The sequence below is a fragment of the Eleutherodactylus coqui genome, chromosome 7, assembly GCF_035609145.1.
Source record: "Eleutherodactylus coqui strain aEleCoq1 chromosome 7, aEleCoq1.hap1, whole genome shotgun sequence".
In the NCBI taxonomy this organism is placed as follows: Eukaryota; Metazoa; Chordata; class Amphibia; order Anura; family Eleutherodactylidae; genus Eleutherodactylus; species Eleutherodactylus coqui.
In genome coordinates, this window is record NC_089843.1 from 104,528,518 (window position 1) to 104,554,638 (window position 26,121).

Genomic DNA, 26,121 nt, shown 5'->3' on the forward strand with positions numbered 1-26,121 from the left:
TAAGGATTGGAAGAGGCAGACTGGCCTAGCATGGTACCAAAATATGTGGGTCCAAAAAGTCTAGTATAACTCAAAACCCATATGGTGCTGAATTTACAATCATTCACTTAGGATATTATTATTAGTTCAATTGCAAGTAACCTAATAGACCTCAATAATGATGTCCTGTGTGGGGCATAATGAAAAAAAATTGTATGCAAATAAGTATGGACATTAATATACTTTGCATGAATTACGGGACCTTAGGTTCATGCCCTCTGGTGTGTCCAAAGAGCTTTGGATGTCTGACATCAGGGGTGTACTTAAAGACTCATGGGTTCAGGGGAAGAATTCAGTTTGCCCTCCCCCCATGTGCAGCTATTCTGTGTGGCTACCAACTGTAGTCTGCCCCAAAATATATACACACACTATCTATATCTCAGACAGCAGATATAAGAGAACATTTAAAACAGGAAAGGTGAATAATAGGAGTTGGCTCTGCTCTGAGAGCTGGAAAGAGCTCTTGTACCAGCAATAAAGCAGTGAGGATAATTAGGAGCCTGATCGAGATGTGAGAGGATGTGCTAGGAGAGAGCTCTATATTACATGGTCTATAAAACATCCTGGACCTGGTGGATTTCACAGCAGAGGACCGCTGCTAGTTAATACACAACCCTGCACATAGGGGATCTCCCCAGTACTCACACGCAGCTATGACCCGCAGCAAAGATCAGTGGAGAGCGGGGAAAGCTAGAGGCTGAGAGTCCCAAGATGGTGCCAGCATGCATGGAGAGAGGGCACATGTGGCTGGGACTGCCAGCAGTGTTCACCCAGCAGCAAAACTGGCAAAATTTGCCAGAATAGAGCCCTAGAGGGAAAAGAACATCAACAAGCAGACAACAGCCTGGAGACAAGATAAAGCTGCTGAGGAAGGGGTGAGTGCCCCTGCTGACGGAGCTGACAGGGAGCCTGATGGGGATCTCAGAGTGAGGAGAGGAATGAGCATCCAAGCAGCAGCCAGGCCCGCAGCACAGTGTAAAGCAGAGAATGCATCTCTAGCCATATAAGCAGAACCCTCTCTCGGAGACATTCTAGGGGCAATAAATAAATGTAGCACTGCCCTGAACACATTACATATGCAAGTAGGCTCAGTGCAAGAAGATATGAAGCTAGTCAGGCATGATATGCAGAAGATTTCTGAGTACATGGCAGCAATGGAGGAAAGGGTGAGCACAGTGGAAGATGACCTAATACCATTAACACACGACATGACTAGGCATAACCAGCATGTTGAATAAAACTGATGACTTGGAAAACTGCACAAGACACAACAACATCTGTGTTGTGGGCCTTCCGGAGAAAATGGAAAGGAATAATCCCTCTGATTTCTTTGAAACATGGCTAATTAACACCTTTGGTAGGAATTCTGACACCATTATTTGCAGTAGAAAGAGTGCATCATGTCCCAACATGGCCACCGCCACCGGGGACCTCTCCATGACCCCCCCCCCCCCCCCTCCTTATCAAGCTTCCTCACTTTAAGGATCGAGAGATAATCCTGCCCAAAGCAAGGGAGCCAGAAAACATAGTAGTGGAGGAAGCAAGAATTTCATTCTTCCCAGATATCTCGCAGAAGTCTAAAAGAAGCGCATAACCTTTCAGGGCATAAAACGTTGTCTGCATAATATGAATATACTTAATACTATGCCGTACATTGCAAGGTTGAGAATTGCGACAGATGGTGTGAGATATTTTTTGGAAAATTCCTTAGATGCCAATGCCTGGCTAGACCAAAATGAAAACAGAATAAGAAGGGATTCATGAGCAAATCGCATCCCAACAACAGCTAGAAATAACTAAAGCAGGGGACCTTACAAGATCTACAGTGCAAACTCCAGGTCTACAAATGGAGCAGAAATGTTACATGATTGTTCACAAAAAATAATTTCTCATTTTTAATCTGAGGTTTGCTCGAATAGCATAACCCAATTTATAGAGGACTTGTGTCCCGACCTGTTGGAGAATTTACAGGTTCACAAGTTTTGTTACAGGGGATGTTTATTTTTTTTTGTTTTTCTCTCTCGCACTCTGAAGAAGGATGGTCAGTGGGTTTTTAGGGCATGTCGGTGAATGTCGCTGGACGGCATCACCTAAATGGTTAGTGAGTAGAGATGAGCGAGCACCAAAATGCTCGGGTGCTCGTTACTCGAGTCGAACTTTCAGTGATGCTCGAGAGTTCGTTTCGAGTAACGAACCCCATTGAAGTCAATGGGTGACTCGAGCATTTTTGTATATCGCCGATGCTCGCTAAGGTTTTCATTTGTGAAAACCTGGGAAATTCAAGAAAGTGATGGGAATGACACAGAAACGGATAGGGCAGGCGAGGGGCTACATGTTGGGCTGCATCTCAAGTTCCCAGGTCCGACTATTAAGCCACAATAGTGGCAAGAGTGAGACACCCCCCCCCCCCCCACTGTCAGCATAAAGATCATTCTCCTCTGCCACAGCTGTTACAGCTGTGGCAGAGAAGAACGATGTTAGCCCTTTGAATTCAATGGAGCCGGCAATACATCTGGCTCCATTGAAAGCAATGGGCTGCCGGCGATCGCGGGATGAATTGTCGGGAAGGACTTAAATATATAAGCCCTTCCCTGCAATTCATCCAGAAATGTGTAAAAATTAAAAAAAAATATACTCACCTTGTCCCGGCAGAACGATGTTAGCCCATTGAATTCAATGGAGCCGGCAATACAGCTGGCTCCATTGAAAGCAATGGGCTGCCGGCGATCGCGGGATGAATTGTCAGGAAGGGGTTAAATATATAAGCCCTTCCCTGCAATTCATCCAGAAATGTGCAAAAATAAAAAATATATATATACTCACCTGGTCCCGGCAGACGGAGTTCAGCACGGCCGGCTGCAGTCCTCCTGAACTGCTCTGAACAGCTGTGAGTAGTATTCCGTCTGCGGGGACCAGGTGAGTATATATATATATTTTTTTTTTACACATTTCTGGATGAATTGCAGGGAAGGGCTTATATATTTAACCCCTTCCCGACAATTCATCCCGAGATCGCTGGCAGCCCATTGCTTTTAATGGAGCCGACTGCATTGCCGGCTCCATTGAATTCAATGGGCTAACATCGTTCTGCCGGGACAAGGTGAGTATATATATATTTTTTTTTTACACATTTCTGGATGAATTGCAGGGAAGGGCTTATATATTTAAGCCCTTCCCGACAATTCATCCCGCGCACACCGGCAGCCCATTGCTTTCAATGGTCAGTGCTCGTTTAATCGAGACGAGTACCGCGTTGTGCTCGTCTCGAGTAACGAGCATCTCGAGCGCCCTAATACTCGAACGAGCATCAAGCTCGGACGAGTATGCTCGCTCATCTCTATTAGTGAGTCTTCCTTGGACAAGATATTTTCTCCAGTAGAAATGATGAGTGAAAAAATTACAATTGTCTCATGGAATGCCACATACGTGGCATGAGCAATTCAGTTAGAAGACTAGCAATAGTTCAAACAATCAAACAGTATCACCAATTGGTGTTATGCCTACATTTGTCTAAGGAAAACCTACATACTGCAAATGTGGGCTGGGTGGGTAACGTTTCAATTCTGTGCGCACAAGCAATTCAAGGGGCGTAAGTATCTTGATACACAAATCAATTTCATTCTACTGTTTCTCACGTAAAATTGATTCGGAGTGGCAATGTATATGCCTGCATTGTAAACTGTACAATTTTACGTGCCTTCTTGTCTTTGTTCATATTCCACCTCCTTACAACCGCAGGGTTATGGGTCAGATACTGGAGTTTGTAACAGAAATTCCAAACACCCCAATATTAATGAGGGTTGATGACCCTTATTAGTATAGAACATGGGCAGAGGAAGGTATTGTGAAGGGTCAACTAAACCTGCTGGGACGCCTATTACAAGGAACACTCCTTATAAATATATGGCAAATCAGAAATCCGGGGACCAAATATTACTCCTGTCAATCCAGCTCCTCCCAATCCCTATCACGTATTGATGTGGCACTTGGTAACGCCCTACTACATAGCCACATAACAGCGATCCAATATTTACCCAGATCGATATCCAACCACTCACCTATGCTACTCAAAATACGGCATGCAGAGGGAGCCAGATTAAGATGCCCCCAATGGAGACTAAACCCCTTCTGGCTAAACATAATAGCCCAAGAATAGAGAGATTAATGAATGAATACTTTATTTTAAACAATCAAAGACCTAACATATTTACAGAATGGGAGGCAATGAAGGCCTATCTCAGAGGTCTCCTTATACAAAATATTCCACAGGTCAAACGGAAGCGTAGGGCATTGGGCCAGGAACTACAGGAGAAATTGTCTAAAGCAGAATCTCTGTTTGTTAGCAATAATACACCTGAAACTACAACTAAATGAAGGAAGGCGCAAAAAGCATTTACCCTGTATACTCTTGAGATGGCAGCAAATAAACAGTGTTTTATGAAGCAAACATATTTTGCAGAGGGAAAAAAAGATGGACCGTATGCTGGTAGTTAGAGCTAGAGCGCAGATGGGATCCACTTACGTTACTGGACTGAGGAATGAAAGGGGAAGTATAGACACCGACACTATTTCAATCAGTAAGACAATACAAGTAGTCCCCTACTTGCAAACAGGTTCCGTTCTAGGAGCCCGTTTGCAAGCACATTTGTTCGTATATCCAAACAAATGCTTGTATGGAGCAGGATGGCGGGTGGAGCCCGCTCCATACAATGTCGGGCGTAGGCTGTACTTACAGCCGGCACCCGGCGGCAGCAGTTCTGATGAGCCGCGCAGATCGTCGGAACTGTTAACACTCTAAATGCCGCTGTCAGAAGAGCGTTAACAGTTCCGACGAGCGGCGCGGCTCGTCAGAACTGCTGCCGCCGGGTGTCTGCTGTAAGAACAGCCTGCACCCGATGTTCAGGGGTCCCGTACATTGTCCTGCAATAGGATCGCGGGATGCTGTGTGGTTGCTAGGCAGCCGGGGGCCTAGCAACCGCACTGTGACCCGCGATCTGACCGGACAGGCTTGATAGAAGCCTGTCCGCTCCCGGCACAGTACGATGTAATGCCATAGCATTACATCATACTGTGGAGGGCAGATTGTTCGCATCTTGCGAAGTTCGTAACTCAAACGTTCGCAAGTTGGAGACTATCTGTATACTTCTTTTATGCCTCACTGTAGTCCTCTGACCTACACAGGACCAGAGAGCAAATCATACAATACTTGGCAGCTATAGCAATACCCTGCCTATCACAAAAGCAGAAGAAATTTCTAGAGGCTCCTGTGGAGCTGGAGGAATTACAGGAGGCCTAAGCTACTCTACAGGACAATAAGGCCCTGGGTACTGATGGGTTACCAGCTGAAATTTACAAAAAAATTGTGGAAAATTTGCTCCTGCATTTGCTTACAATATTTCAAGAGGAGGAGCACAGGCATAAATTGCCTCCCTCTATAAAGGAGGCAATGATAACTTTTATACCTAAACCAGGAAAAGATCCACCGATGGTGGATTCTTATAGGCCCATCTCTCTATTGAATGAAGATGTCAAGATCCTAGCGAAGGTGATGACTATTTCTCAATCTACAGCTACTAGCAGACAATACAGGGGAGAGAACAATATGCTCGCTAAATGCCGCTAAGGCATTTGATAGTGTAGAGTGGCCCTTTCTATGGAAGGCTATGGATAAAATGGGTATAGGCTTCAAATTCATAGGCTGTGCACAATTATTATACACTGATGCTAGGGCCTCGATAGCTGTAAATAGGTGCTGTACAGACACATTCTCGTTAATTAGAGGAACACACCAAGGATGTCCCCTCTCGACAACTCAGACACGCGTACTAGGCAGAGTCAATGACCAGAGACGTAGAGATTTCCAATTTTGTTGCGGCCGACATCATTGGTACATCTTCCACTACCACAGGAAAAATATCTATGATGTATGAACGTCTACAAAGAAAACTAAATCTACAAAACCCACCGATGATTAAAAATAAATAGGAAGCAGATATTGGCCCCACTGAGAACTCACAATGGGATGAGATTCTCAGTATGACCCCCAAACTTTCACTAAGTTGCACAGGCTATCACAACCGTATCTGCTACGCAGAATATATCACACCCCTGCTTTTTTTGCATGACAGAGGTAAGGTAAAGCCCGCTATGTATACGCCATAAGTTACAAAATGCAAGGTTAATACACATGATGTAGAGATGTCCAAAATTAACTAGATATTAGATAGATGTGCAATCACTAATAAATACTGTGTACAAAGTTAATTAGGACTTTTCCCCACTAGTATGCAAACTCTGTTATTTGAGTGATATTCCAATTGAAGAACCAGAACAAATAATGGTAGCAAGGTTACTCTATATAGCAAAAAAGCTGATAGTCCAACATTGGTTGTATGAAATGCCCCCCTCCCAAGTGGGAGAATTTAAAACCAAAGTTAACTGTCTTTTACTCTGGGAAAAAGGAGTATATCTCAAGAGAAACGCTGGCCACAAATATTTCAAAATATGGGGAAATAGTTTAGTACACCTGGGAGTAGCAAACCAGAGAACAATGGTTGGCAACTAGATTTTGGAAATGCCCCATTCTAGGAGGGAATGTTATATAACTGCTCTGATGCAATGGATTATAGTGGAGATTGAAATGTAATAACTTAGCAAAATGTATTATATGGATCAAATTTTATATCTATGTGTTTGACAGAATCTTACAGGCTGAATCCTCATTGTTTATTACATTCACTCTAAATCATAAGTTGTAAAAAAGGATAAAAAACCTGCAGTACATCTGGAGCAAAGACCTGCGATGTTAGTGGTGAGGTGGGGCTTTGGGCCCCTTAGCTTATGGGCCTGGGTGCAACTGTGAACCATGTGACCTCTATTATTATGCCACTGTCTAGAATTTGAGCATACTCTGTCTTTTAATCCCCTAGAAAATATTCCAATGCCAGATGGGTAGAAGAGCAACTCCTTGCCCTCTCCTCCAGTCTCTTCCAGATTTTTCAATACTCTTTCTATCCCAGATAATAATAAAAAACAAAGTCATACAAATAGAAGACAATAAAAACTAATTAAATCTATATACTACTATGTTGAAATTTATTCAAAAATAGCTGACACAAAGCCAGCAGAATTGGTCATGCGAGCCTTCTGAATTGCTGACACATTTGGCCTGGGCTAAACCAGGAAGTGAAGTTTAAGGGACTGTAAAAGAGGTATGACCTTTTTGCAGAAAATCCTCAGATTGTTACTACTAGAGTAGACTCCATTTACAAAGGATAAAGGGTGTATAAACCTTGATGTTCAATTTACAAGTATGCACCCGGAATAAGAACAAAAATGTGAATAAGATCATGGGATGTATCAAAATGGACCTAAGAAATTGATGGACCATAGCAGTAATGTTACATGTGAACTATATTGATAGTCATTACAGAGATTTGTTTTGAGAAACATAATATTACATGTTATCTGTAGTAGATTGCTAAAGATTGATCATTGTCAATGATTTTATTCTGATTATCATTTTAGGAAGGATTCTTTTCTTCTAATATGAAGACAACTGGCAGCATCCTCATACAGGTTTTTGCCTCTGGATCAAAACTGTATAATAATCAAGGCTGTAGTGGACCAAAGGCATGCCAGGGCACCATCTTAACACTTTCTTAACAACCAAAGCATGTCAGGGTACTCTAAAAAGAAACCCTCTGCACCCCAAAGCAATTAAAACTAGACAGTGAGAGGATCAGTCTGCCAGTTCTATGGAGACTCATGAAGCCATGGGATTTGGAGCCAAGGAAGTTATGAGCAGGCAGGTACTTGGCTTTGTGGATGTGACCATACTTAGTCTATGAGGCCATCTCCCACCAATTATGACCTACTGAAGAATCCTCTTCCTATGGAGATCTACTGACTACAGATAAACTTTCTGACTGACTACCAGAGACTGATATCTAAAAACTAGCTGTATCACTCCTAATCGTAAAACTCCAACATGTTTCCCTATCTAAACAGCATCATCATGCAGCTAGTTTTTAGATATCGATCTCTGATAGTCAGAAAGTTTATCTGTACTAAGAATATAGGATTGGCCATCCTCCGTAGATTACTTCAGTTACCAAACTATTATATTATATAGGAGCAGTCTTGATACTGCCATGTTTATGGACTGACCTTTGCAGACTGGGTTTTTAAACATAGGTGTTTGTCTACGTTATAATAAAGGTTTATATTTTATTTTGAATTACTACCAAAGGGTTAATTTTGCTTATGGCAATTCAAATTCAGTATCTTTAAACCCAGATTATTTCTAGGCATTCCGTGCTATTAATACTTGTACCTTAATCTCCATGTACGTACCCTTATCCATATATAGAGAAAAATTACTTAAATTTGATTAATTTAGAGGTCTGAAATAGTTTAGCGTTTGGGTCTGGGGTCTGAATTTGCTTGTTGCTTTAGACGATTGAAATGCATGGAGAAGCAAAGGGTCGAAGGGGTCTTGGAAGTAAACTCTACAGTCAGGAGAAGTTATCATTGTGGTCTGGGCTGGTTAGTGTAGAGAAATAATTAGTATGTCTACAATCAGAAAGGACTTCACTTGTGAGTCACTAGATTTATCTGTACTTCTATAATTAATATATGGTCTGCAGAAGGCCTGTGTTGTTCTGGTGCTAATTGGATAGTTCCACCTAGACTACTAGCTCTGCTCAGGCTACGAGCTCCACCTATAGTGACTCAGACCCTACAGCCCTGGTATTTTTTTTTTTTTGTGACAGAACCCCTGAAAATTATATTTGCAAACTATGACAATTAGAGATGAGCGAGCATGCTCGGTAAGGGCAGTTACTTGAGAGAGCAATGCTATTTTCGAGTACCTACGTGTTTGTCGGAAAAAATTCCGGGGGGGGGGGGGCGCGGCCCCCCCGAATTTTCCCCCCCTGCTCACCCCTGCGGCCCCCCCCCCCGAATTTTCTCCGACAAGCATGCAGTTACTCGAAAATAGCATTGCTCTCTCGAGTAGCTGCCCTTACCGAGCATGCTCACTCATCTCTAATGACAATGGTTAGAACTATGCAAATAAGTTCTCCTCAAAGAGGAAAAAAGCTATCTGCTTAGTGTCACCCATTGGATAGCAAACATATAAGTCAACATTTGACTCTTTGTTTGGAATGGTTAGGAATGCAAAACAAATAAAATTGATATGCAGTAACTTAGAGAACTATGGCTTTAATGCTATGTGCAATTAGGTTTCAAGTGTTGATGATTTCAGTTGCTTAAAAATCTGACTAAAATCTCACCTGGCTGCATATTCTTTACTATCGCATGTACACGCTACAAAAATCAAGTGGGATTGTGTATAGAATATATAGGAAAAAATGAATTGGGTATTTTAATTTCTTCTGCAAGGCACAAGAATGTCACTGTGGACAGATCTGCCCTATACATTTACTGTAGCTCTTTGTATTGTAGCTGCAGGGGGATCAAACTTTTCATGGCATAAACTATTTAGAGAACTAAATTGTATTTTTCATGAATGAATAAGAATGCATAACACATCCAATTATACATATACATATTTAATCCGTACAGCTCTTCACAATGTGTTCCAAGAAGATAAACATGAAAATGAGCATACACTTACAATAAATTACAAACCTGCATCCTTACAGCATTTCTAAATGTTAAATATGTTTGGCTGTAGTTTTAAGGCAAAAAAAAAACATTTAACTTTATTTTAATTATAAAATGATATTTAATTTTTGCTCCATGACTTATTACAAGTTATGATTTTTATAACTGTAATCTTTTTATAAAATAAATATTTCAAATCCAAACAGGACATTGGATTTCATGTTTTGCTTCTACACACAGACTTTTAACTGCACATATACAAGGGAATATGTGTTAATGTCACATTAAATTGAAGTAGATAGCTTTTATTTTGATTACAAACTTGATCTTCCTATCTTCACACCTTTCTTGCTGCGCATAATATATGTGGAAGGGTTAACCAGCATCTACTGGTAAGTTCATAAGGAGTACTGCAGGCATGTGGCAGGTCAGCCAAGAAATGTTCTTCTTTATCTGGCTTTTTGGCTGGATATGTTCAAATATATGTATCACAAGATCACTAGCTTTTCAAAACAACATGATTTTTCCAATACTTTGTCACGAGATGTCTATCCCATATGAGTCTATTGTGATGTGAGTTGCAGCCTATCGAGGGTTTTGGCTGGATGTCACTATATTGTATTCAATTGGTATCATGAGAAATTGTAATCCTTAACCAAATTAGAGCTAAGGTAAGGATAAACACATCTAGAATACTGGCAGCCACAAATATTATTTTACTTGTATGGGCATTCGCTGTCATTTTGCATCCCTACTAGTTTATGTGCACTTGTTGGTTCTAAAATATGTGTAGGTCCTTGAACAAAGATGGCTATCCAATATCAGGATAAGCTTGTGATTGACTTAATGGCACAACACATGAATGGTTTGAATTTGATTCATATGCTAGATAAAGAGAATGAACTGTCCACCAGGGCATGCATCAAAACATTGGAAATACAGTGGAGAAAATCAGTCACGTGTTCCCCATCACTATTTTATAGATGTGACGGTCAGGTAAATTGAGCTGCAAGATGAAAAATTAGGTTAAAAAAGGATATAGGTTTTTTTAAAAGCTATATTTAGTAAGGGTGTACTTCTCACGATGTACAGTATGACAATTACTGAGTACTTTATTGAAGGTGGCCAACCCTTTTGATAGCTAATCTTTTTGTTGTATCTTGTTCTGTGGTCAGCATGAACTTATGATAAAAGTTAACTTGAAACATACATGTAAGGAAAAACTCCAGCAAAAAAAATAAAACAAAATTGATCACTAAGATGTAATAATTAAAGATGAGCGAACGTACTCGTCCGAGCTTGATACTCGTTCGAGTATTAGCGTGTTCGAGATGCTCGTTACTAGAGGCGAGCACCACGCAATGTTCGAGTTACTTTCACTTTCATCTCTGAGACAGCGTGCTTTTCTGGCCAATAGAAAGACAGGGAAGGCATTACAACTTCCCCTGCGACGTTCAAGCCCTATACCACCCCCCTGCAGTGAGTGGCTGGCGAGATCAGGTGTCACCCGAGTATATAAATCGGCCCCTCCCGCGGCTCGCCACAGATGCATTCTGACATAGCTCAGGGAAAGTGCTGCTGATGGTGGAGCTGCTATAGGGAGAGTGTTAGGAGTGATTTTAGGCTTCAAGAACCCCCACGGTCCTTCTTAGGGCCACATCTGACTGTGTGCAGTACTGTTGAGGCTGCTTTTTGCAGTGTTGCACTTTTTTTTTTTTTTGTATATCGGCCGTGCAGAGCATTGCGTCCTCAGTCTGCAGTAATTTTACATAGTCCAGGGCCAGTAGTGGTGAGGCAGGGAGAGTGAAAGAGATATACTGTGTATATAGGCAGTGGGCTTTTCCAAAAAAAATTTGTGAAAAAACATTCTATTTGGGCTGCCTGTGACCGTCCTGAGTGTACTGTGTCTCTGCTGGGGGTAAAAGTCCTAATTAATACGCAGCCAGCTAAGTGTTACAGCAGGCTTGAGCAAAATTCTTTCCTGGCTCTGCTGTGCGTTACACATCACCGCTGTCATCCTCTCCAGAGGGAAACAGTCTGCAGTAATTTTACATAGTCCAGGGCCAGTAGTGGTGAGCCAGGGACAGTGAAAGAGATATACTGTGTATATAGGCAGTGGGCTTTTCCAAAAAAATTAGGGAAAAAACATTCTATTTGGGCTGCCTGTGACTGTCCTGAGTGCTCTGCGTCTCTTCTGGGGGTAGTAGTCCTAATTAATACGCAGCCAGCTAAGTGTTACAGCAGGCTTGCGCAAAATTCTTTCCTGGCTCTGCTGTGCGTTCCGTAAGCGAAGTCAGCCTCCAACCACAGGCCAATAAGCGGCACATTTAATTACAGTGTTCTGTTTCTGCACTTCTGGTAATACACCATGCTGAGGGGTAGGGGTAGGCCTAGAGGACGTGGACGTGGACACGGGCGAGGACGCGGAGGCCCAAGTCAGGGTGTGGGCACAGGCCGAGCTCCTGATCCAGGTGTATCGCAGCCGACTGCTACGGGATTAGGAGAGAGGCACGTTTCTGACGTCCCCACATTCATCTCACAATTAATGGGTCCACGCGGTAGACCTTTATTAGAAAATGAGCAGTGTGAGCAGGTCCTGTCGTGGATGGCAGAAAGAGCATCCAGCAATCTATCGACCACCCAGAATTCTGCGCCGTCCACTGCTGCAACTCTGAATCCTCTGGCTGCTGCTCCTCCTTCCTCCCAGCCTCCTCACTCCATTACAATGACACATTCTGAGGAGCAGGCAGACTCCCAGGAACTGTTCTCGGGCCCCTGCCCAGAATGGGCAGCAATGGTTCCGAATCCTCTCCCACTGGAGGAGTTTGTCGTGACCGATGCCCAACCTTTGGAAAGTTCCCGGGGTCTGGGGGATGAGGCTGGGGACTTCCGGCAACTGTCTCAAGAGCTTTCAGTGGGTGAGGAGGACGATGACGATGAGACACAGTTGTCTATCACTCAGGTAGTAGTAATTGGAGTAAGTCCGAGGGAGGAGCGCACAGAGGATTCGGAGGAAGAGCAGCAGGACGATGAGGTGACTGACCCCACCTGGTTTGCTACGCCTACTGAGGACAGGTCTTCAGAGGGGGAGGCAAGTGCAGCAGCAGGGCAGGTTGGAAGAGGCAGTGCGGTGGCCATGGGTAGAGGCAGGGCCAGACCGAATAATCCACCAACTGTTTCCCAAAGCGCCCCCTCGCACCATGCCACCCTGCAGAGGCCGAGGTGCTCAAAGGTCTGGCAGTTTTTCACTGAGAGTGCAGACGACCGACGAACAGTGGTGTGCAACCTTTGTCGTGCCAAGATCAGCCGGGGAGCCACCACCACCAGCCTCACCACCACCAGCATGCGCAGACATATGATGGCCAAGCACCCCACAAGGTGGGACGAAGGCCGTTCACCGCCTCCGGTTTGCACCACTGCCTCTCCCACTGTGCCCCAACCTGCCACTGAGATCCAACCCCCTCTCAGGACACAGGCACTACCATCTCCTGGCCTGCACCCACACACTCGCCTCCGCTGTCCTCGGCCCCATCCACCAATGTCTCTCAGCGCACCGTCCAGCTGTCGCTAGCGCAAGTGTTGGAGCGCAAGCGCAAGTACGCCGCCACGCACCCGCACGCTCAAGCGTTAAACGTGCACATAGCCAAATTGATCAGCCTGGAGATGCTGCAGTATAGGGTTGTGGAAACGGAGGCTTTCAAAGGTATGATGGCGGTGGCTGCCCAGCGCTACTCAGTTCCCAGTCACCACTACTTTTCCCGATGTGTCGTCCCAGCACTGCACGGCCACGTCTCCCGCAACATTGTACGCGCCCTCACCAACGCGGTTACTGCCAAGGTCCACTTAACAACGGACACGTGGACAAGCACAGGCGGGCAGGGCCACTATATCTCCCTGACGGCACATTGGGTGACTTTAGTGGAGGCTGGGACAGAGTCAGAGCCTGGGACCGCTCACATTCTACCCACCCCCAGAATTGCGGGCCCCAGCTCGGTGGTGGTATCTGCGGCGGTGTATGCTTCCTCCACTAAACCACCCTCCTCCTCCTCCTCCTATGCAACCTCTGTCTCGCAATCAAGATGTGTCAGTAGCAGCAGCACGTCGCCAGCAGTCGGTGTCGCGCGGCGTGGCAGCACAGCGGTGGGCAAGCGTCAGCAGGCCGTGCTGAAACTACTCAGCTTAGGAGAGAAGAGGCACATGGCCCACGAACTGCTGCAGGGTCTGACAGAGCAGACCGACTGCTGTCTTGCGCCGCTGAGCCTCCAACCGGGCATGGTCGTGTGTGACAACGGCTGTAACCTTGTGGCGGCTCGGCAGCTCGGCAGCCTCACGCACGTGCCATGCCTGGCCCACGTCTTTAATTTGGTGGTTCAGCGCTTTCTGAAAAGCTACCCACACTTGTCAGACCTGCTCGGAAAGGTGCGCCGGGTCAGCGCACATTTCCGCAAGTCCCACACGAACGCTGCCACCCTGCGCACCCTGCAACATCGGTTTCATCTGCCAGTGCACCGACTGCTGTGCGACGTACTCACACGGTGGAACTCTATGCTCCACATGTTGGCCAGGCTCTATGAGCAGCGTAGAGCTATAGTGGAATACCAACTCCAACATGGGCGGCGCAGTAGGAGTCAGCCTCCTCAATTCTTTCCAGAAGAGTGGGCCTGGTTGGCAGACATCTTCCAGGTCCTTGGAAACTTTGAGGAGTCTACCCAGATGGTGAGCGGGGATGCTGCAATCATTAGCGTCATTATTCCTCTGCTATGCATCTTGAGAAGTTGCCTGCAAAGCATAAAGGAAGACGCTTTCCGCTCGGAAACGGAGGTGGGGGAAGACAGTATGTCGCTGGATAGTCAGAGCACCCTCCTGTCTTTATCTCAGCGCATTGAGGAGGAGGAGGAGGAGGAGGAGGAGCATGAGGAGGAGGGGGAAGAGACAGCTTGGCCCACTGCTGAGGGTACCCATGCTGCTTGCCTGTCATCCTTTCAGTGTGTATGGCCTGAGGAGGAGGAGGAGGAGGAGGAGGATCCTGAAAGTGATCTTCCTAGTGAGGACAGCCATGTGTTGTGTACAGGTACCCTGGCACACATGGCTGACTTCATGTTAGGATGCCTTTCTCGTGACCCTCGCGTTACATGCATTCTGGCCACTACGGATTACTGGGTGTACACACTGCTCGACCCACGGTATAAGGAGAACCTTTGCACTCTCATACCCGAAGAGGAAAGGGGTTCGAGAGTGATGCTATACCACAGGACCCTGGCGGACAAACTGATGGTAAAATTCCCAGCCGACAGCGCTAGTGGCAGAAGGCGCAGTTCCGAGGGCCAGGTAGCAGGGGAGGCGCGGAGATCAGGCAGCATGTACAGCACAGGCAGGGGAACACTCTCTAAGGCCTTTGACAGCTTTCTGGCTCCACAGCAAGACTGTGTCACCGCTCCCTAGTCAAGGCTGAGTTGGCGGTAGCACTGTAAAAGGATGGTGAGGGAGTACGTAGCCGATCGCACGACCGTCCTCCGTGACGCCTCTGCCCCCCACAACTACTGGGTGTCGAAGCTGGACACGTGGCCTGAACTCGCGCTGTATGCCCTGGAGGTGCTTGCTTGTCCTGCGGCTTGCGTCTTGTCAGAGAGGGTGTTTAGTGCGACTGGGGGAATCATCACGGATAAGCGTACCAAGCAGCGATTCCTAAGCAATACGTAGGCTGCACCCGCGGATGGAAGCATCGTTCTCTATCACCATCAAAAACGGGGACCTTTTAGCTTCAATCTGTGCATTCTATTCATCCTCCTCCTCCTGCTCCTCCTCCTGAAACCTGACGTAATCACGCCGAACGGGCAATTTTTCTTAGGCCCACAAGGCTCAGTCATATAATTTTTGTAAACAATTTTTATACGTTTCAATGCTCATTAAAGCGTTAAAACTTGCACCTGAACCAATTTTTATTTTAACTGGGCTGCCTCCAGGCCTAGTTACAAATTAAGCCACATTAACCAAAGCGATTAATGGGTTTCACCTGCCCTCTTGGTTGGGCATGGGCAATTTTTCTGAGGTACATTAGTACTGTTGGTACACCAATTTTTTTGGGCCCTCGCCTACAGTGTAATCCAATTAATTTTTTGCCCACCTGCATTAAAGCTGACGTTACATCAGCTGTGCTGGGCACTACAATGGGATATATTTATGTACCGCCGGTGGGTTCCAGGGAGCCACCCATGCTGTCGGTCCACATGGAGCTGTAACTGCATGTGTCAACTTCTAAAGAACCCCAGTCTGACTGGGGCATGCAGTGTGGGCCGAAGCCCACCTGCATTAAACATGACATTACCTCAGCTGTGATGGGCAATGCAATGGGATATATTTATGTACCGCCGGTGGCTTCCTGGGACCCACCCATGCTGTCGGTCCACACGGAGTTGTAACTGCATGTGTCCACTTCTAAAGAACCCAAAGTCGGACTGGGGCATGCAGTGTGGGCCGAAGACCACCTGCATTAAACATGACATTACCTCAGCTATGATGGGCACTGCAATGGGATATATTTATGTACCGCCGGTGGCTTCCTGGCACCCACCCATGCTGTCGGTCCACATGGAGTTGTAACTGCATGTGTCCACTTCTAAAGAACCCCAGTCTGACTGGGGCATGCAGAGTGGGCCCAAGCCCACCTGCATTAAGCATGACATTACCTCAGCTGTGATGGGCAATGCAATGGGATATATTTATGTACCGCCAGTGGGTTCCAGGGAGCCACCCATGCTGTGGGTGCACACGGAATTCCCATTGCGGAGTTGTACTTGCCTGTGACTATTTATAAAAAACCCCGGTCTGACTGGGGCATGCAGACACCTTGACAGAATGAATAGTGTGTGGCACATAGGTTCCCCATTGCTATGCCCACGTGTGCAGCTCCTGATGGCGGTGACACAGGATTATATTTCTCATTGCTTCTGTACAGCATTGTGGGCTATCGTCCTGCCCCTTTTAAAGAGGGTCGCTGCCTAGCCGTGCCAACCCTCTGCAGTGTGTGCCTGCGGTTCCTCCTCATGGCAGACGCACTTATAAATAGACATGAGGGTGGCGTGGCATGAGGGCAGCTGAAGGCTGCGCAGGGACACTTTGGTGTGTGCTGTGGACACTGGGTCGTGCGGGGGGTGGGGGGGTTGGACAGCATGTAACCCAGGAGAAGTGGCAGCGGAGTGTCATGCAGGAAGTGATTGTGCTTTGTTGGAGGTAGTGTGGTGCTTAGCTAAGGTATGCATTGCTAATGAGGGCTTTTCAGAAGTAAAAATTGTTGGGAGGGGGCACTCTTGCCGCTATTGTGGCTTAATAGTGGGACCTGGGAACTTGAGATGCAGCCCAACATGTAGCCCCTCGCCTGCCCTATCCGTTGCTGTGTCGTTCCTATCACTTTCTTGAATTGCCCAGATTTTCACCTTAGCAAGCATCGGCGATATACAAAAATGCTCAGGTCGCCCATTGACTTCAATGGGGTTCGTTATTCGAAACGAACCCTCGAGCATCGCGAAATTTTCGTCCCGAGTAACGAGCACCCGAGCATTTTGGTGCTCGCTCATCTCTAGTAATAATCTATGGGAAGCATTTCAATCTCCCTTTTATTTGTTTGGTATTCTATAAGACTGGTAGCATCTGAATTTATTTGCGCTCGGCAAGTAAAGAGTGACAATACTGGATCTTAGGGCACATGTAGACATTTGTGCACATTTCCTAGTTGTACAAAGCCATAATAGAGCACAGACAGATACAGCGCCTTTATGTGCCTTCGATTTAATACGGAGGTATTTGAATTTTGTTTCTCTTGCATTTATAGTAAGGGCTCGGTCAAACGAGTGTTGTTTGTGGGTGTGCAAGAAAAGCACTTGTAAAATAATCAGTGGGTTCCTATGGAAGCGCTCACAAGGGAGAATGTAATAGCGCAAAACGGCGTGCACCTACAAAGCTACAACATTGGCTATCTTTGGTGCGTGCTGTGCAGGAGTTTCGATTGACTCCTATGGGAGCATGAGTTGATGGAAACTCCTGAACTCAGCATAGATTCCCCGCAGCTTACAGCAGGGCATTTAAAAGGTGCTGCCCAGAAGCACATTTTAAATGTCCCGCTGTAAACTCCTGTTAGTCCCGTGGGGATTAGTGGACTCCACGATGGTTTTGTTAATCCCCACGGCGATTACACGGCAAACCTTTCATGCTAACTGCATCATCTGTACAAAAACAGATGTTCTAAAATATTTACATGTTAGAGGTATCTAATGTGAATTCAGTCTATCACATGTTCCATCACATTCGAGGGAAAAATAGCACTATTTTATCTAGCAAACTAGCATGACTGAATGGATACTATTACAATTCACTGAGGTTTGTTGGGCATCATTGGTGTCCATCATGTGATAGAAATATAACATAGATGTGAGCAGATCATCACAGTCATTATTGCATTACTTATGATAGAATGTTTTCTTGTAAATGCAGCCGTGTTTCTAAAGCACATTTATACAGTATGTGCTTTACATATGCACTGTATGCTAAAGTACCCTTCTCTTTACTGCTATGATGGGATCTGCCAGTAATTCATGTAGATGTAATGCATTCTTAATATGGGATAAGGAAAAAATTCTTCATGCATAACAAAAAAATGCTACTGATCTGCAAAAACAGGAGTCAGTTTAGCACTGTTTGTTATGCTAATTTTTGTCTCTTTTTCAATATGCTAAGAAAAGCCAGAATAAATCAAGAAAAAACTAAACTTACTGGACCTCTTTTTTCTAAACTGTCTAAAAGAAAAATTGTATTTGTTGCTCTTGGTAACCAATCACAGTGTAGCTTTTATTTTACCAGAGCAGTTTCAGAAATGAAAACTCTGATTGGTTGCCATGGGCAAAAAAGGCAGTTTCTTCTTTAGATAGTTTTGAAAAATGACCTATCTACATGGCCTAGTTTGTCTAACAAAAACTGGATTTATTTGTTATTAGCCAGTGATAGTCTTTGAAAAAGTGGATATAAGTGGATGGACAAAACTATCAGTTTGACTTATTTTTATACACAATTTTTTAATACTATGTGTGTTATGTAAACTTTATATTGCTTACATTAGTTACAGAAATGCCACAGAAAGTATAGATACATTTCATATGTAATGTGTCACAATTTTCATGCATTTAGCTAATAGCATGAAAAGGCAAATTTAAATTAGTGAGTTTGACCGAGAGGAACTGACAAGATTCGAGTTTGTACCAAACTTTTAGCAAAGTTTGACCCAAAACATTGTTCACCCATTTCAGTTTTTTCAACACTTAAGATGAAAGTAAGGTTGATGACAAATCTCTCTTGCAGCAGCCCATTAATTATTGGAACAATAGGATCGTGCATTGAAATTCAACAAGACTGGTACTTTGTTTTGGGGAAAAACCTATACACATTAAAGGCTCAGTCACACAGGCACATCGGTGCCCGTGTTACTGCAGGAGGAAGACGGCCGTACCTCAAGACGGACATCTTACTGCAGCGCCCGGAGAAAGAACATGTGACTGGCTTCATTGCCGGTCATGTGTTCTTTCTTCAGCGCTGCGGGGAGTCATCCATCTTGAAGTACGGCCGTCTTCTTCCTGCAGGAAGGGCTCGGTCACAAGGGCTCATCGGCGCCTGTGTACGGGTGCTGATGCGCCCGTGTGACTGAGCCCTAAGTAGTCAAACAAAAGTTGGGAAGTAGAGCCTTCATGGATCAGACCTGTTTTTCCAGCAGATCCTAGAGATTCTTGATCGGATTGGGATGAGTTTGTCCTTCCTTAGACCACTTTTGCTTCATACTTACAACTGCATACTGAGAAGATCCCATTGGAGCTGCCATTTTATACTGTGATCTGGTGATCTAGCTGTCACAATTTTATCCTTCTAAAAGTTGTTCAAATTGCTTTCCAATATTTTCCTGCTTCCAACACATCAACTTCAAAAGCTGGTTATGCACTTGCTGCCTAATACATTATATCCATTGTCAGTTGTCATTGTAATAAGATAATCAATTTTTTCCATTTTACCTATCAGTGGTTTTAATGTTATGATTGGTTGGTCAAATTTTAGACTTCTACTAGAAGCAGCTGTAACAAGAAGATCTATGGATATTACTAGATTCAAGGATTTTCATTTGTATAGGGAACCCCCGAGATGCATCATTAGTATTCCCCTTAGCAGTCAACTAACAGTACTATTGAGAGAGTTTTTCCCCTAGTATCTATATAGCAATCATGTGGCTTTACGGACTCCTCACTATTTCAGAGTTATTCAACACAATAGAAACTGCGTACAAATTAAGCAATCTCACTGTTCTGTTTCCATAACTCCCATAGAGACATTATGCATGTGCATTGTTGCTCCATACAAACTTCACTTCAACATAGATATAAACACAGTAAGGTGGAACAAAAAGGGTCTTAGTGGTGGGCCCACAGCAATCTAAAATGTATTAGCTATTCGGTGGATAGGTGATAGATTTTGATAGCTAGAAAATCACTTTAAAGAAATAGCTCAGGGGTATACTCATTTTAAATTGGATATGCAGTACATATTTTATTTGCTTATTAATTTGGAACTGTCTAGCATTCACCATTAAAAGCAGATGTCTTTTGGTTGGGGAGACATTTGCCCATCGGGGTTCACTAACCATTATTTAATTTTTTATTGAAGGCATTTACATAAGACTAGTTTGTCATGGGATACTGTGCCTGCTACATGTATGTACTGTGTTTTACCAATGTGGGAAGAGGCACTCTTTTACTTTGCCTCAGTCAGCAGAAAAAAAATTGTTGCAATTCTGGCACAAGCAGGTTTTTGAAGAAAAAAGGGAAGTTTTTTTATGTTTCACACATCATATCTGCTAGAAACTGGTATAAAATATAGTGCAAGTCTTATACGCTTGAAAGCTAAGAAGCTTATAACTGGTGTAGACTTGTTTCCCTAGTGGTCAGAGATGCGTCTAATTTATTAAGAGGCAAGCAACTCTTTATAAATTAGGCACATTTCATTTCAGTGCAGTGCACTACTTACACCTATCTTGATATATTTCCCCCAGTGTCCATACACAAGCATTGCATTGGAAAGGAAAATCAGGGAGTACATGGCCAGCACTAAATACATATTCTCTTCTACATCTATGCATTGGCTTTCAGAGTTATTCAATTTAATTTACAGCTTGATCTTTCAAATCAGTTGCAGTGATAATGATTGGCAAAATCAATTGTACAAATTTATAAAGTTTGATAAATAGTCCTTTAAACTTACAATTATCAAGTCATTGGTGTTAATGCTTCTTTTCACCATTAATTAGCAGAATATATTATGCAAGTTATATAGCATTGTGCTATGCATGTTAATGAATTATCACCTTTTTTCTTTCTCTAAAGCTTGTTCCTGCTTTAATTAACTCATTAGGGATACATGCTTGATTCAATTCTTTATATGTCTAACAACTTCCTATTTATAAATGAGAAAAGATAGACGTGCATTCCTAATAATATCACAGGTGCATTATAAAATACAAAAAGACTATAAAGTTAATTAAATCTCTGTGTTGAAGAAAACCGGGTACATCAGAGAATTAGTTTCAGCATGCTTAAATAAAACAACTTGTCATTTTTACAATTGTTTTGAAATAAGAATCACTATACATGACTTGTTTGCAAACACAAAGATGGGCAACTTTATTTTTGTATTCATCTAACAAACACAAGTATGCAGAAAATGTGGACCTCTGGGCTTATTTACATGAGCGTATATTGGCCGGCATTTTCACGGACGGCCGATATATGCTTACATCTAAGCAGTTTTTACCTTCCCTCCCCCTCACCAGCTCTGTGCCTCTCTCCTCCCCTCCGGAGGTTTGCAATGGGAGAGGGCAGGATGGGGGCGGAGATAAGCTCCCGTCCCTCCCCGCCCCTTTTGTATAGCCAGCAATGGGAGTGAGCAGAACAGAGCGGAGCTTGGCTTCGCCCCCTTACCACCCCCTCCCATTGCAAACGCCGGAGTGGAGGAGAAAGGCAAAGTGAGGGGGAGGGAACTGCTTAGATGGAAGTGTATATCGGCCGGCCGTGAAAACGCCGGCCAATATACGCTTGTGTAGATAAGCCCTAAGGCTGCTTTCACTTATGCACCTTTTCACTTGGCAAAATGCTGGACAGCTGAGCGGTAACCAAACAGGCACCATTATAGTCAATAGTTTCCATTCTAAGCCGCTTGGTTCTATCATAAGATGGATTTGTTTGGCATGGGGATTCTCCTTTCCTGCTATCATAACGGATAAGGAAAACTGAATCCCGATGCAGATGTAATAGCAACCTAAGATAATGTAAGAACTTTACATAGTGGAGTTTTAGTAAGGTTAGGCACACACCAACTTGCGCGATAACACTCTGTGAGCATTTCAAATGGCTAAATATATGTAACTGTATTCAAATATAATTTTATGCATCTGTCATGGCCTGCTACTAAAAGAGTATTCAGCACTATATACTTTTAATATAATTATACTGAAAATCTCTACATAAACCAGCCATATCTATGCCTATAAGACACTTATTTGGTATAACATTGGCCAATAAATTATATACGTAGGTCAGCGCATGCACCAGATAAAAACAAGTACAATACAGCACTCACCTACTGAAGTACTTTGTAGAATTTATTTCAGTCATGTGACTTTAGCAGGCTTACAAGTTATCCCCTATCCACAAGATAGGGGAAAATTTGCTTTCAGTGGTAGTCTCACTGCTGAGACCCCCACCAATCCCATGAATGAAGGTCCCATGTCCCCTATCCTACTCGCTGTGGACTTAATTCACCCCCCCCCCCCCACAGTAAGAAGGGGACTGAATGTAGTGCTGGTTGCACAAGAATACACTCCATCCACTTTCAATAGAACTGTGGAAATAGCCAAGCAAGTGTTTAGATATTTCCGTGAGCCTCGTTGAAATGAATGGACCACTGACCATGCATGCTCAGTCAATGCTCCATTCATTTAGATGTCGCTGCAGGAGGAGGAGCAACTCTGCAGGGATAGGTAGAGGGTAACACGGAACCCCTGTTGTTGAGATCGATGAGAGCTTCAACTGTGAGACCCCCACCAATCACCAAGTTATCTCCTATCCACAGGGATAACCTGTGATCCTGTGACAACCTCCTTAAACAGCCATTCTCAAGCATGGGAAACATTAGAGTGGATCAACTTTACATGCATTGAAACAACTTTACATGCATTGAAACAATGTAGGAGGGGTCCAGGTCACTAGTCACTTATAGTCAAACTACTAACGACCACTTGTTTGTATGTAGGTATGTGTGTGTGTGGGTGCTTCTCATGCTCCGCCCCTGGTGATGTCATTGCAGGTGGTCCTGACAGGAGACACTGACCTACCCCCACCACAGAGATTCGGTGGGCTGAAGGACCTGCGTTGACATCATTGCTGTGGGTGGAGCCATTCTGGAGTTTGGTAGAAAGTACTGTATACTGCATAAGCTAACAGCAGCTACCAGGGCCTGTGATGATGTCACCGTCATGTGATCACCTGTGTGGGTGGAGTCAGGGATCACATGACCAGGGGCTCATCACTGTATCCAGGAGCTGTGTGTGTCATGTATGGGAATCAGGATGAATTTAGTAGAGCTGTGTGTGTAATGTGCAGAGTCAGTGGGGTCAGGATGTGTCTGTAATGTGCTGTGTGTGTAATGTGTATTGTCAGCATGGATGTATGTCTTGTAGCAGAGCTGTGTCTGTTACATGTGCATATAAGGCAGTGGAGCTGTGTCTTTGACATGCACATGTCATGCAACAGAACTGTGCCTGTGACATACATGTCATGTAGCAGAGCTGTGTCTGTGACATGTGCATGTCATGTAGCAGAGCTGTGTCTGTGACATGCACATGTCATGTAGCAGAGCTGTGTCTGCAACATGCGCACTTCATGTAGCAGAGCTATGTCTGTGACATGCGCATGTCATGTAGCAGAGCTGTGTCTGTGACATGCACATGTCATGTAGCAGAGCTGTGTCTGTGACATGCATATGTCATGTAGCAAAGCTGTGTCTGTGACATACACATGTCATGTAGCAGAGCTATGTCTGTGACATGTGCATGTCATGTAGCATTGCTGTGTCTGTGCTGCACATGTCATGTAGCGGAGCTGTGTCTGTGCCGTGCATGTCATTTAGCAGAGCCATGTTTGTAATGTGCATGTCATGTAGCAGAGCTGTGTTTGTCAGGCGCATGGCATGTAGCACAGCTGTGTGTGTCTGTCACATGCCCATATACCAGAGCTGTGTGTGTGAGTGCATTTAGCAAAGCTGTGGATGTGTGAAGTGCATGTAGCAAAGCTGTGTGTGTGTGACGTGGATGCAGCAGAGCTGTGTGGTGCACTGTGCCAGCAGAAACACTGGTACTATAATTTCCTAATAATTACTAATAGTACACATAATAAGTGATGATTATGAACAGATAAAAATTCTCAAACAATCATAATAAATGTATAGCAAATGCATAAAAATCCTAAAGTCTTATGCACAATACAGAGAAATAAAGTGATTTAAATGCTTTAACCAAGCACTGTATAAAGCAACCACTCTCATGTCCTTATAGCATCATGAAATGTAGTAATGCACATGCCCCGGTAGTATAGAGTGTATTCACCTTTTGTGATTCTAGTAACCAATAATAGTGTCAAGTATACTGTTGTGTGTTTATCCAGTATACAGATACCACCTATGGATGTCCAAACATTGGTTACAAGTGATGCAAGGCGGTAACCAAATGCATTTGGAGAAGAGTACTTTCCTAACATTACATATAGTGGAGCATAACACAATTTTCTCTTGTAAGCATCACAGAATCATTGAGAGAGAAACACAATGTAAGATCAAGGGCATGCAGAGGTAGAGCATGGGCCAAACAATTCAGTGAATGCTGTATTATGCACCTATCCACATGGCCATAATATTGTTATATTCATGAGCTCTAAAAGTGTATTTTTTTCAGAAATGACAATCACAGTCACATTTCACGTATTCACATATTTCTTCTTAGCAGGTGGTGTATTTCTAGAATGATTCTCTTGTAACAGCATTTTGCATAAATTGTACTCTTTCCATGTTGTATAATTGTATACAAAGTGATAAACTCTCATCTTTAAAATCAGTTGTGTGTGAGTAATTCTGTAACAGTAACATAGTTAGGTTCTAATATGCAATCTGCAATTAAAATTCTCTAAACTAATTTCTCCCATAATAGCACTACTCATAAATTAGCAATTTTTGCTCTACCCTAAATTATGGTGATTCAGTAATTAATCAATTTACATGTGTGCCTCTTGACAGAGGTTCCAAATAGTATTCATTTAGGTGGAAGGATTTTTGGTTAAAGATAGTTCTTAAGTTTAATTAGGAACATCCATAATTATTTGCAGTTTTGCTAAAGATTAACATATGTACTGAATTGACTCTCTAATGATTTGTTTCAAATTGGCAAAAATAAAACTGCTGCAAATTACTTAGGAAACGGGGGACTTTTCAGTGATTTAGCCATGGGAGGAAGTTATCTGCAAATTTTAGCTAAATGATTTATTGTCAGGCTGCTGTGGATATTCTAGCTATTCTCCAATTACAAACTGTAAACAGAGTTTAAAAAACACTTCCATTTCCGTAGACTTTTTATAGTGGTACATTATTACCAGGTTCTAGTCAAAGCTTAGATACCGTCACATGGAGCAGTTATCATTTAGATAGTGGGTCAGAAAATCATTGAAGTGTACAAACAACATTTGTATGTTTGCTTTTAGACAGAACAATGATTGTTTATTAGTTGTTTGCTAAGATAATGTTCATACTGGGGATCAAGATGCAAATTCGTTTGCAAGTCCTTCAAATACGATCAACTGTGACTTTACATCAAAGGACTTTTGATCAACCAGCGATCTTTTTATTTTGGCAAGTTGAAAGAAAACGACCAGCAAATCATCGCTCGTCAACCTTTCAGTGACCATGTCTACACTTAACCACTATCATTTGAATTTGTTTTTTTCAAGAAATTTTCAAAAAAAATTCTATAGATGAGGCAAAAGTGAGATTTCTTCCACCTCCTGCTGAAAACTCTTTTTTTTTTTTTTGCAGTCTCTGTCGCCCTGGAGTATAAGATCTCATGTTACTTTATTTTGTAAAAATGTTATACAACCTTTAATACAGGGAACCTGAAATTGGAGAATCAAGTTTAGTTTTCATGGAGCACTAAAGACCTGATGGAGTGTTTCGCTGTGACTTTGCAAGTGCCAGACAGTCAAATTAATTTTACTCTATTTCTTAGTATACCTTTTTAGAGTTTGCTAGTACAAAATGCCTTTATTTGACTGCCCCACAAGAAGTGAAAAGTTAGAAAATTGTATTTCAATATAAATTCTATAAAGC